The following is a 15226-nucleotide window of genomic DNA, read 5'->3' on the forward strand; positions in this document are numbered from 1 at the left end:
CTTCTTTTTCTTAGTCTTTTTTTTCTTTTTGCTCTTCTGACTGTATGAGTTGCACTGCTTTGTCTTAAAGATCACTGATTCTTCATCATCTACTTCGAATATTGAACTTCTCTAGTGTATTTTTCAGTGCAATTATTACATTCTTTATCTCTGACTTCTATTTGATACTTTCTTATATTTTCTCTTTGTTGAAGTTTTCATTGTATGAGTTTTTCTGTTTCTGGACTTGTGGTCACACAGGACTGTATTTACTTGCATAATTTAAAAATTTCGCCCTATGATCTGGCTTCCAACCAGCCTCAATCTAGGTTTTAACTGAGATCCTCTCCTTTGGGACACTGACATGTTCTGATATACCGAAAACTACTGGGAGCCACTAAATATAAAAAGGGCTGCTTGGACTCCTGGGCTTCAGATAAAGATATAAGCTCCTTTCAGGGAAATATTGGCAAGCTGGAGGATGGCAGAGGGAGAGTGCACAGATTGCACCTAATGGCCACCATTCCCTGAGAATACCTTCATAGGCCTCCACATATGTGTCAAACTAGAAGTTTGTTCCCAGGCCAAGTTTCCTAGGAAAGACTGAGGATGAGTTTCAGTTCGCTATCCATGAAGTACTTTGAATACGGTAGCCAACCAAAAACTATCTAATTTTACAGTCCCCTGGGACCCAGGATCACAAGCTTCTCTAGCTAATAGAGCTAGGCAGTCAGTGGGCATCCTCTGGGTAGCAGCCACAAAAACTGTGCACTAGACATAAAAACCAGGGTACATGTCTGGGAGAAACTGATGCTCTAGAATTTGCTAAGATGGTGCTCACTAGCCTCCATTCTTGGATGGTACCCCAGCATGCCCCTAGATGTGTGCTCAATTAGTTGCCTCTGTCTCGAGTCGATGCTTTAAGATAGGCAAATAACCGGTTTCATATAAAGTCTGAGCACCTCTCAATCAGCTGTTTCTGCTGTGGGCCCTCAGGCAGGTGAGTCTGAACATGTGAGCCCTTTAAGAGCCATTTCTCAGTTTGTTATAGTCTGTGTGTCTTGTGGACATGAGCCCCTTCTCTTTTCAAAACTAGATGTTTTAGGAACTCGTTTCTCAGGTGAAGGTGTTAAAATTTGGGGTGCCCTTGTAGAGTTCACTCCAGGGAGAAGCTCTGTGTTGAGTTCCTTCCCGAATGTGAGTTGCCATATCAGGAGTGGGATTTATGGCAAGATCGTGTCTCAGCTTCCCCTACTCACTTTGATGTGGGTTTTTCTCATTTACTAATGTGTAGCAGTCACTCAGCTAGTTTTCAGGGTTTTTTTTTTTTTTTCCCAGAAGAAGTTGTTTTATATGTAGCTGTATATTTGATGTGTCCACAGGAGGAGGGTATGTTGCCATCTTAAACCAGAACCTTAAATGTTAATTACATTGTGAGTTTTTCATAAAATTTTCTTAATGGTCTTGAATTAACTTTTCAATAACAGCAATATTAGGAATTTCTCAATTTACACTTCTATTTGCTCGGCAGTGTTTATAGTTGTTAAAAGTGCTCACCATTTTTAAAGCTCCTGGGCCATGTTTTCAGATGATTAAAAATAGGTATATTGGTGAAATATTGATAGGATTTTTTCATTCACAAATAGAACTATTTCTCTAATGTATACTTTTCTACCCTCTTATGTAAGATTTTACAATATTTTCAGGATTCCTCAAATGAAATAACTATGAAAAAGAACACATTTGGAGAATGCTTTTCACCCACATTTATTTTTCACTACTGAATTTGATCTTCAACCCTTTTATAAGTTTTTTCATCAAGATAGTTCCATACTTATATGGATTAGAAGTATCCTGCTCTATTGTCTACTTTGAAAAAAAAAATCGGACTTAACTCAATGGGAAATTAATAAAATGAAAAGTTTCACACCATTTTTGTTTCCTCTAGTCTTTCCCATTTGAATAACAAAACATTGCATTTTTTAAAAATTCATCTGGTTATACCTGACCATCTTGAAATCTATAATACAAACAGACAGACAAAAATAACTTCCAAAGTAAGAGAATAACATCAGGAAAGGAATCCCAAAGATGATTCACACTTATTTAGAGTTGTTACTGATGAGAATAACTTTGCTAATGGTTCTATCTGTCCATTTTCTCAGCTGTGCTTGAATTCTCTATTGACAATTATGAGAGAGCTTTATTGAGTGTCAGACTTGGCACCAAACTTCCTTTTCCTAATTGAAGTTTTGGTCTCTCAAATCACATTAACTTCGGCTGCTCAACTTTTAGCTGCTTTCCAAACTAGGCTTCCAAGTAATATTGCATACCACATGTTTGAAAACCATAATATAGGATGAATGTTATCATTTGAATCACTTACCTTTCAGGTTACAAGTGGTAAGAACTGTTATTGGCATTCTTACATAATGCAAATTCATTATCAAGATTTCTTATCAATAATTCAATTTTTTGATAAAATGGTATTAATGCAGTGAACACCACTGTCTAATTCTAGGTTAGGTGTGAGAATCTAGTTTTATATTTTTTATTCAAAATGTATCCATCAAATAATAACTGAGGACCCAGTATATGACAGGTGCTAAAAAAAAGGTGCTGTATTAAATGTGGCTGCGACATTTTCTAATGCATTGCTTTGTCAAGATAATATTAGTAAAGATAATCTATGTTATATACCTGCCTGGCTTAATGTATAGTAATAGCCAATGTACTGTTAGAATTTATATAAAATCTTAGGGTTAACACTTATCTATACAGTTTTCTTTGCATACATTAAATACATCGGATTAGTGCCAAATCACTTTTTCCTCTCTCATTTCCTCTCCTTCTCTTCTTTCTGTCATTCAATGGACATTTTATCAATCACCTTCTACTTGAAAGTAACTAACAGAATAAAAATGAGAATATCTAGATAGTCTGTTTACACAAATTGCTTACAATATATGTGTAAATTAGATAACATTTACAGACTGAGGTAAAATATCTTTTGGAGTTTCCTAACTTAATACATATAAGTCTTATATTCTGGAAAGTCAGGAAAGTAGAAATTACAGATATATTATCTTCAACTGAACAATCATATTATCATCATCACATCTACGTTTAACATGCATATCCTTATTTGTGTTCATGACAATTCTGTGAGGTATATAGTATAATAATCTATTTATCAATGAAGAAATGGATATAAAGATAATTGAGTACCTCTCCTTGTTTTCTACATAATATAAGTGGCTGAATACTCTGACTCAGTTTGACATCAGAATCTATGTTCTTGAGACTGCGTTATATGCCTTAATGTTTGGGTTAATATAGAAAGTTCTACTTTCTCTTTCATTTACTCAAGTACCTTTCAGTCTGTCTGAATTATTTCTTGATACTCTGTTGCATGTACTTTTAACAGAAATATGCTTCACATACCTTTAGTGAATACACATGTTTAGCATGATAAACTGCTGCTTGGCCTTTTATCATAAAACTTCAAAAGCCTCGGCCCTGTCACATTTATAATTAAAATGAAAAACTGAGCTCCTGCAAAAATTGGTTATTACAGTACAATTTTTAAAGGTCACATTTTCAAATAATTTTGGTAATCCCAGTTTTCTTTGTGTACAGAACACCTTATCTTGGCTTGTAAGCCAATTTTTTTTCCCCCCTGCCAAGGAAGGCACATTTTTATTTCAAAAAATATAAACGACCTTCAAATTGTGTTTTATTTTTTTAAAGTATGTGTGGTTTTGGCTTCCTTTTTCCTTCCTTGATTGTAGATTCTTTTTAGCTTTTATATTTTCTATGGAAAATCCTCTTTCTTATTCATCCCTCTTTTCTATGTTTTTATACTTACACTCTGTTTTTCTTGACTTCCAGAAAATAGTTCTTGAAGTGAGAGTTGACTAAATTTCTCAGTTTTTGCTGCTGGTTAACCCTGGACACCAATGAGTACTGAGCTGTCATCTTGAACTCTTTTGGAGAAGTAATGCTGATTTATTCTTCTATACTCAGCATTAAATGAACTGTATTCTTCTTGCAGTTCTGAGCATTCAGTCAATGAAATTTACTCTTCAATCTTAATATAGTCTCAATTCTGTATTTAAAGGTAGATTTACTTATTTTGTTTCTTTATAACTTGTCTAAACTTTTTAATGCATAAAAAACACATGTATGAGACGGTGGTGTTATATTTTAATCTAGTCTGGTAATTTGTTCTGTTTCTTTAGATAATTTAGGTTCTACTTGCATGACTCGCGTAAGTTCTTTCCCAGTTTTCTGATCTCCCCATCTTCATTTCCCTTCTGGGTACAAATAAGTGAGATGTCTAATATGACTTCAGCAATGGAGCGTAGATGGGCGTCTCACATTCGCAAGGAGATGTCTGGTCCTTTTGTGTATTTTGGTAGGGAGAGACAAACCTGACCTGTTGTTGGACTTATGACCACTAAGCCGTCATTGGTACCACTCCTGGGCAAAGGCTGTAGAACCTCTGATGGAAAGAAACTCTCTTTGTCTCTTTTCAGTGGTGACCCTTATCATCTCCACTGCTGATATGGCCCCATTTCAGCCGCTTAATCTTCACAATACATATGCCACCAGGGAAGGGTACCAAGCTGACATCTCCTCAGGGGCAGCTCAAGACAGGGGCTACTAGGAGTACTAGGCATTGGGAGACATTTTTTTCCCAGAAATGAAATGTGTAGCAGGGCAATACCTTAATATTTTTTTCAAATGTATGTGCAGTTTTTCAAAATCAATACATTTTTAATGAAAAAACTATATTTCAGTGACCTTATGATGCTTAAATGTTTCTCAAAAATCATTATTTAGGATAACTAAAGGTTTTAAATTTTATAATGTAGCTACAAAGGTCAAGTGAATTAGGGGGTAATAAAATTGCATTGTTTGGACAAGGTTAATGACTCATTGAGAAAATTCAGGCTCTTTTTTTAAAAAAATTACCTAAATTTTTCTGCATTGGAAAGCTCTAGAATGTAAGCACTGTCTCCTCCTGAATTCAAACTCTTCCTCTTTGATTAAGTAGCTGCGTAACCTTGAGAATGTTATTTAATCTCTCTAATCTCAGTGTTTTTGTCAAAAAAAAGCATAATAACAATACATGACTCAGAGTTATTTAGAATAAAGAGGGAGAATTTCTTACCTCAGTACTTAGCACTTAATAATACTGCATAATAATAAATGTGGTTACAGGTACTAAAAATTATCTTATGCATTCCCATACTACTGACACATAGTATCGAATCCTTTGTTTCTAATTTTCAAAATTTACAGATTGGATTTAAGAATACAATCCATGGATTATTTTATGATAAACTGTTACTGTTATTATTAAAGTTTTACATGTCATTTTTCTCATCAGAAAAAATTATTGAAAATAAGTCAACATAAAGTCATAATAAGTCTCTGAAAATGACATAATCTATCTCATGACCTGTCCATGAAAATATAATAGGATCCAAATTCTGTTTATACCTTGCTAAGAGCCCCAAAGAATTAAAAATAGAAAATAAAGTAAATCATTTTGAATATGTCCATTTTCCTCTTTTTCACCACAACCGCCATCCTAGTTCAGCACCAGCCTCTCTTCCTGGTACTATACTGTGATTTTCTAACTTGCATACTTTTGTCCCTTCTAGCCTCTCTACTAAATTTTCCTACACATTTTATTTAAAACAACAAACTTGGTCTTGTTTGCTCTCTGCTCTAAATCCATATAAGGCTTCATATTATCTTGAATGAAAACAAAACCTCTTAATGTGGTTCAGTGTGTCCTACGTGGTTTGTTCTCTCTCTAGTCCTTTATTCTCATATCACACACTGTCTACAGGCATACTTGGGTCTGTCAGCCTAATAAAGGATAATTCAGTATCCTTTACTAATACACACATTTTACAGTAACAGTTTTCCTCCACTCTTCACCTATTTAATGCTTATTCATCCCTCAGCTATTAGCCTAAATATCATTTCAGAAAGGAGTTATCGGTTGACCCACATAGCTGGATTACATTTCTTTCTCTGAGCACTGTAAACCCTTTATTTTGAAAAACCACACAAATGAAATTTTCATTGTTTTTGGTAATCATTGGATGACTGTCTTTTTATGTCCACTGGATTGCGCACCCGTTAAAGGCAAAAACCATGTTATGTCTCTGATTTCCATTTTAAATCACATACCTGGCAAAGAGCCTAGCCATTGTCAATGGTCAATTACCAGTCCTCACTTTATTCAATATTTTAGTAGTATTTGACACCATCTTCTTGAAATAATGACCTCATAATCCAAGATATCACTTTCTCCTGAATTTCTTCCTACTTTTTGAGAGTTCCTTCTCAGACTCATTCTAAATTCTTGTTTTCAAATCTCTAAAATTTAAAATTCAGTATTCATCCATTTTGTTTCCTTTATTAATGTAGATTGCCTAAAAATTTTATTGTTTCTCAGGATTTTAATGGTAATAACACTCAAATTTATATCCACAGCTCCAAGCTTATTGCTGAGTTTGAGTATCTCACATTGTCTATGCAACATCTCCTTTGAACAACTCAGACATTTCAGACTTCAAAAAACAATACTGAATCTTCCAAAAAATCTATCCCACCCCCATTTCACACAGCTCCATTCTTAAATTTTTTCATTTTTTTTAAATTAAATTTATCGGGGTGACATTGGTTAAAACTATATAGGCTTCAGGTGTACAATTTGATACTACATCATTTGTATATTGCATTGTGTGTTCAACACCCAAAGTCAAATCTCTTTCCATCACCATATAATTGACCCTCTTTACCCTTATTTACCTCTCCCCTCCTCCCTTTCCCACTGGTAACCACTAAACTGTTGTCTATGTCTTTGAGTTTTTGTTTGTCTTGTTTGTTCATTGCTTTCAGTTTTATATTCTATATATATGAGTGAAATCATATGGTTCTCAACTTTTCTTGTCTGACTTATTTCACTTAGCATGGTAATCTCAAGATCTATTCATGTTGTTGCAAATGGCAGTATTTTATCTTTTCTTATGGCTGAGTAATATTCCATTGCATATATACGCCACATCTTCTTTATCCAATCACCTATCAAAGACACTTTGATTCGTTTCCATGACTTGGCCACCATGAATAGTGCTGCAGTGAACATTGGGGTGGGGTGGGGCATGTATCTGTACAGATAAATGGCTTTGACTCTTCCCTTTCTTACAAGCCCATTGCAGTTCGTCCATAAACTCAACTGGTAAGCATTAACTTGGAAGGATATGCCAAATCTGGCCGTGTCACCAACCTCTACTAGTATCATCTTTGTCTACATCTTAGTACAGTGGAATAGTATCCTTAGAAGTCTCCTTGTTCTTTTGCCACTTTCAGTCTGTTATCAACAGAACAGCCAGAGAAATATTCTAAAACATTAAGTCATATCATTATCACCTTCTATTGACTTCTCACATTTAGAATATAATCCCATGTTACTACTATGACCTGACAGTCCCTAGGTGCTCTGCACCCTAAATCTATCTGATCCTATTGTAATCGCTCTCAAAAATTTTGCTCCACCATACTGAACTTTTTGCTAATCTCAGGAAAAAGAAGCAGTCTCGTATGTTTAGATTTTTATATTTTCTCTTCTCTCTGTATGATATTATCTTCCCCTAAATAGTTTAGTGCCTCAATTCATTCATGGTGCTCCTATTACCTCCACAAAGAGAAATCTCCTATCTTATCTAAAAGTACACTTATCGCTCTTTATTTTCTTATCTTTCTTTATTTTTCATTACTGAATATTTACCTACCTATAACAAATAATATTACATGTCTTTATGTTTAGGATTTTCAGTTCATGCCTCCTCACTAGAATATACATTTTACAACAATAGAGTCATCCTTTATTTCACTATGGTATACCTACTACCTTGAAGACTGCCAGGCACTTAGTATGTGCTCAATAAATACATTCTGAATAAATAGTAAGAATTCAAAACATATCTGGTGAATAATAAATATATTAAAGGATGCATGAATTCTACTTACAGCTATGTAGGAATAGTTTGAATCAATGTCCCATATAATGCGCAACTGGAAAATCTGTGTAGTACTTAATAACTAACACCTGAAGGTGGAGGAAAAGTACCAAAGCACTGAAAATATGGGGAGCCAAGATCAAAGAGAGAATCAAAGTACAGAAGTTACTACAATATTCTGGGTATATTTATACCTTGAAGTGAAAAATTTCTAAGCTGAAACATCCAGGTCTAAAAGCCAAGTAGCTAAAATTCTCTGAGACAGAAAAGCAAGTGATGACGAAGCCCAGAGGAAAGTATTAGATAGAAAACCAAGTGGAAACTGGTGACTGAGACACTGAAAAACTGAGTAGAGTTGTAGACGATTTTATGAAGGTAGGAAAAAAGAGCATCTGAGGGAGACTAGCCCAGGAAAACATGGATACAACACCTGGATACAAACGTACTCTTTAGGATAAGCACTGAATGAATTATTTAAGAAATGTATATCAGAAGTCTACAAGGACAGCATGTATAAGTGAAAAATATTTGATTGGAAAGAAGGCAAAAAATGAGAAAATGAATATGGACAAGGTGGAATTATGAAATAGCAATAATGAGAAGTGCTCTTAAACAACACTTATGAATACTGTCATAGCACTTTAATTCACTTTAGTCACAGACGAACAAAGGCAGCATACTCTCACTTATATGAGATACCTAAAATATTCAGACTCATAGAAGAAGAAAATAGAATGCTGGTTGCCAAAGGCTAGGAGGGAGGAAATGGGAAATTGTCGTTCAAAGGGTATAAAGTTTCAATTGTGCTAGATGAGTAAGTTAGAGATCGGCTGTACAACATGGTACCTGTAGTTAACTGTGGTTAATGTTGTAGTATAAAAATATGTTAAAAGGGAAGATTTCGTGTTAAACGTTCCTGTCACATTGAAAACTATTTCTCTAAGAAATTGCCTTTATTTTGAGATCAAAATGATTACTGTAACTTTTTTAAAAAGCAGTTAAGTAGCCATTAGTTCTATACTATTTCAAATTGTATGTTTTTTACTTGAGTATGAATTATTTCAATGATTTTTACTTTAATATCATTGTAATAAAAGTGAAACTCTAACTTTTTTCTTGGTGTAAAGTTTTCTTCTTGATGTTGAGAAAAGGAACAGAGTTTATAGGTATTTGCTTTATCAAAATTTAAGTATTTTAGACTTTAGAGAAACATAATTATCTAAACATAGTCAATTTAGAAAGTAGAGTTTTAGTAAACAATTTTGACTTTTAAATATCACAATATAAATGTTTATTTACAAAGAAGATGCTATTAAAATAGTTTGATATAGTATTCTCATTTAGTAAAATTTACTTTATGAAAAGTCACAGATCCTATAATTTGATTTTATAATAGCCAATATCAGCATTTGGTTAGAGCTTTAATGATACTATATCCTCAATTGAAAAGTGAATTTTCTATTAGACATCTATGCCCATCCATGTGCTAAGTTGTTGAGATAAGAGAAGAAAAAAAAGGAACTATGAATCTCATATTTTAGCTCCGCTAAGTCTACTAGCATTAAAATATCAATTCTACATTTTATTCTTTCATGTTCAGAGGTTCATCTGCCATTGCTGTTGAAAATATACTAATTTTACACCTCTCTAAATCTGCATGTCTTTTTCAAAGCAAGGATCAAAACTGAAAAAAGTACCATGACAATATTCATTTAACATGTATTGTGTATTTAAGAGTACTTCCCTTGATCTGATGATACACAAGCAGATAATTTTCCTTTCTAATATTTCTCAATTTATTTTCATTTATGTGTTATTTCAGAAAATAAGTGGCCAATTATTTTACACTTATCCTTTATTTAACTACTGGGAAGTAGACTGTAAACTGAATTGTAGCCAGAAATGTATTCAAAATTATATATGAGATACAAATGTACTCTTTAGGATAAGCACTGAATGAATTAGTTAAGAAATGTATTTCAGAAGTCTACAAGGGCAGCATATATCATATATATATGATACATCCTCTATTTATATGACAGCAAAAAGATTTTTATAAAGAATGAATCAGGACAGTTGGGATTTATTCTGTTTGCTGAACTAAGTTTTGAAGTCTTTTAACTTTTCTAGAAATATTTTCTGTAAAAGTCATCTCTACCTCCTGAAGCTTTCTTTCTTGGGAAGTTTGTACCTTCAGATTCATATTGTTTAGTAGATACAGAAATACTACAGATTGCTGTATTATATGACATTTTCTCTTGCATCATTCAAGAAATTGGTACAATTCATGTAATTGTTAAATATAAAGTTCTTTATAGTGTTTCTTAATTATCCTTTGATATTTCAAGTATCTGTAGTGATGTCACTTCTCTCATTTCTGTCTTTGGTCATATGTATCTTTTTTTATATGATTAATTTGATTAGAAGTTTATGAATTTGATTGATCTCAGAGAACCAGTATTTGTTGTACTGATATTCTATATACACTGTTTGTTGTTTTTATTAGTTTGGTTTCCAGTCTGATGATTTTTTCCAGTATATTCTGCTTGATAAGATTTTATGTGTTCTTTTTCTAGTTTCTTAAGATTGCTGATTTGAGACTTTTCTAATATAGGTGTGTAGTGCTATAAATTTCCCTTTTCTAAACATAATTTTAACTGCATTCTACAAATTGTGATATATTTTTGTTCATTCGTCTCTGTATATTTTCAACTTTAGCTTGATATTCCTTTCACCCTAGTCTTTAGCTAGTTTTCTTATAATTTTTAAAGGGAAAAAAATAAATTTAATTTTATCTACATGTATTCTATTTCCAGTCCTTTTTATTTTTTTATTATTTTTATTTTTTTAGATCTAAGCTTCTGTCTGGTGTCATATTTTTTTCTGACTGAATAACTCCCTTTTATTTTTGAAGTGCAAGTCTGGTGGCAATGGACACTCTCAGCTGTTGTGATGACATTGATGATGTCTGAGATAGTCTTAATTCTCCATTTGATATTTTCGATATGGAATTGTTGATTTGAAAACTTTTTAACACTATAAATTTGACACTTTATTGTTTTTTGTGTTTTTGGTTTATCTGGTAGCTGATGAAAAGTCATCTATACAAAAATTAACTCAAAGTAAGTGTAAGACCTGAAACTGTAAAACTAGTTGAAATGTTATACTTGAGAGTGATGTAAAATTATTCTAATCTGATATACATCAAAATAACGACTTAAAAAAACCATTAAATGTATAGATAAATCAAAACAAATGTGGACTGAAATGTCTAATTCAGTTGATTAACAGATGTAACTAAAATAATGGAAAAATCTAACAAATAAAAATGGAAGAGGTTACCATAATTAAAGTTTTTGTAATTTCTTCTATTGTTGGAAGAGGCATGATAGTGATTTTTAAATTTTATTTTAAAGTTTACATTAAAGTTTTAACATCAATTGAAATAAAAAGTTTTAAGATGTCAATATTATCCACATTGATTTAGAGTTTGAATGCAATCCCAATAATGATTCAATCACAGGAAATAGAATAGCTCCCAAAATATTTCTAAAGACTCATAAAGCCTGATTTCATGACTTATTACAGGCTTCTATTAAGACAGTGTGATATTGGTATGACATAAACAAATAGATAAATAGATCCAAACATATGGAAAATTTACTTTCAAAAAGAGACTAAATTAAAATTCAATGTGGAAAAGTGTTTTCAATAAATGGTACTAAAACAATTGTATATTGATATAGAAAATCACAAACGTCAGAACTACTATTTCCATTCATTCACGTGAACTAATTTGACACAGATCATAGGTCAAAACCTGGAGGTAGAGAGATTCTTTAGATAGGACACAGCACTAATAATTAAATAAAAATGAATAAATTAGAGTGCATTAACCTGAAAAACTTCTTATCATAAGACACCTTTTAAGAAATAAATTCAGAACAGGGAAAGGAAAAGCATGAGAGAACTTTCTGGGGTGAGGAATATGTTTTGTAATTTAAAGTATTGTGGGTTATATAGTTGTAAACATTCATTAAAATTCATGCTATTGTGCACATTAGTTCTATACATTTCATTTTACGGAAATCGTATTCCATTAAAAGAAGTAATGTATATAAAATGCTACACATTTGGTGATATTTTTTAAAATATATGTTCATCAAAGGATGCAATAAAGAGAATGAAAAGATAATAAAAACATTAGTAGTAAAAAGATTGTATTCAGATTAAATTAAGATTATCCCAAGAGAAAAATAACAGTCAACTAAACATATAGTTTTAAAAAGAGCATAACCAAATGACAAAGGAATTTATAAAAGGACATCCAGCTTCATTAGTAACTAGGGAAATGGACAGTAAAACTAAATGAGATGCCATAATATGCCCAGCATATCAGCAGTGATTTTTACTTCTGTAAAACTAACAGAGTCAGGTGTTGGTGAGGGTAACAAAGTGAAGGGATTTTCAAAGGCTGTTTGTATGAATGTAATTTTGTGAAACCCCTTTAGAAAACACTTACATATTATTTAGTGTACTTAAACATTTGCATATTCTAATACCCAACAGTTGCACTCCTTGGAATACACCCTACAGGAACTCTTGCACATGAGCAGCAGAGACTTGTGCAAGAAAACTTATAGCATTGTTTCAGCAGTAAAACTCTCACAGCAACCCAAATACCTATCAACAATAGACTTGATAAATAATTGGTGATATTTTCAAACAATGGAATATTATTTTTGTGGTATTTAGCTTCTAGAGTTGAATGCTTTCTTTAAAATTTTGCAGCTTGAATGTTCCAAGATAAGCTTCTAGTTTTGTCTTATCCCGCAGTAACTCTGACTCAGTCTCTTTTGTAAGAATTCTTGCCTATGCTCAAAATGTTGATGTCCTTCAAATTCCTTTTTCTGTTTCATTTTCTTCCTATTCTCCACATCAGTAATGGCTAATCTCATCCATGTGCAAGCTCTAGCATGTATATAGTCTTAACTGCTAAATCTATATCTCTATTACAGATACATTTTTACAGCTTCAGATTCTATATAATTCATCATCTGTATGGAGACTTGTGAGAGTGAAAAGGAGCAATATACTTCTGGACAACAAGAATGAGCCAGAACTGTTCAGGGCAAAAAAAGAAGCTTACCATTCTATTTATATGCACCTCCATTTTTGATGTTTCTATTTTAATGTTCCACAGTCACCCCAAATTCGTATCGTTTGCTGAATTTATCATCTCTTGACAGCCTTTTTTCCATTCACAGTGATTTGTACTGAAATTCACTGTCTCCAAAGCAAGAAAACAGGAATCACTCTCAATTCCTTCTCTCTCTCTCTCATTACATTATCTCAGTTGCTGAGCCATTAAATTCTACTTAAAACAATATCTTCTGAATATTCTTCTCTAACCCTACACTTCTATTGTAACCCATCCTAATTCTTCTCTCTCATATTGTAACCAATCCTAATTTTTCTTTCTCGGTCCCATAAAATTAATTTCTCTGCTCCTAATCTTATATGTCAAGCCAATCTGCATGCTAGAGGTAACTACTTAACACAAAAACCTGGTCATATTATCCCCTTCACTCACTGCCCATTGATCTTGAGATACGGTTTTTAGAAGTCTTTTTATTTTCTCTGCCAATCTCTCTAAGGCTCTCTCTTTGTTACCCTACATTCAGCATTTGAAGCATTCTGAATTCCTTTCTGAAAATTCATGTGTTCTTTTATTCTCCTCCTGTCCTTCACAACTGCCATTCATTCTCTTGGAACTCTTAAGAGCATTCCCTTCCTCTTTGTTTTCCTAATCCCTAGCCATCTGTCATACCCAGTAGTGTCATCACTTCATGGATGAAGACTGACTCCTCAAACCTTTTAGGTGTTCCTCCTGTGTGTTCTATAATATTTCTGTGTCTTATATTGTCTCTTTAGCTTTCTACACTGTAAGGGTTGCAAGAACAGGACCTAAATTGTTTTATTTATCACAGCGCCTGGCTATCATATGTGCTATTTGTTTATTCCTTTGATTTGTTTTATCTCATATATTTAGGTACCTTGGTGCTTGTACTGTCATTCTAAATTTTGATGTGATTTTTAACGATTCATTTGTCTTTGTTCATATATTCTTGAAAGGTATATATACTTTGGAGTGGGGACTCTTATTCTTTCTGCTTAATAGTGTTTCCCCAGATAGGTTGTGACTTTCTTGCCCACATCTCTATTTTTGCACTAGACTTCTGCTTCTTCAGAGAAGCTATCCCTAATTACTCCCATCATTCTCCATTCACATCTATTTTCCTTGTGTTATTCTCTTCATACCAATGATTACATCTGACATATTCAATTTTTAATTTATTCATCACTATCATTTGATTATAAGTCTAAGAAGGGCAAGGATTTTGTTTGCCCAGCACCTAGAATTAGGGCTTACACACAATAGGCACTCAATAAAGGACTGCTGAAGGAATGAATTAATGGTAAATTTTATTGATAGATATCCTACTATTAGATTTTCATTAATTTCTAGAATAAATGCCAAATGGTCATGGATTTTAATTTTCAGTCATCTTGATTAATAAATATTTTATTCAGTGATAATATATATTTTAAAAAATTTGTTGAATCCTTTGTCAAGTTTTGGAATCCTTGTAATGCCGGTTTTATGAAAAATATTTGGAAACTTTTCTTCTCTATGATCTGAAAACTTTAAACAGGGGTTACTCATTTTTTGAAGACTTTAATGTACCCCCCCGCCCCCCGTTTCTGTATTTAAGCTTTCTAACAGTTTTAATGTAGCTTGGTAGTTTATTTGATATAGGATATAAAAAGTATTATATAACATTGCATATAATATTATCTTATTGTTTTTCTTTTAAATCTGATTTATTAAATGCTTATTTTGATTCTTTAAATTTTTGTGCACTTATATAATTGTATTATCCCTCCTCTGCTCTCCCGTTTCTTTTTCTTCTTTCCTCTCTCTTTCTTCTCCCCTCCCTTTCATATTGTACACACCAACTTACAGACACAACTTCTCAATTGCTTTGAGATACTAGTTTGTCTGTTTGATCTTTGCAAAGACACCTAATATTCTAGTTATAAAAATTTTTAATTATTTGCATTTTTATATTACAGCATTTCTTTTCTGGCACATTTAAAGTTTTATTGTTCAATTGCAACAAATTTATTATCATTTTTCA

The sequence above is a fragment of the Pteropus vampyrus genome, unplaced genomic scaffold (assembly GCF_000151845.1).
Source record: "Pteropus vampyrus isolate Shadow unplaced genomic scaffold, Pvam_2.0 Scaffold39, whole genome shotgun sequence".
NCBI lineage: Eukaryota > Metazoa > Chordata > Mammalia > Chiroptera > Pteropodidae > Pteropus > Pteropus vampyrus.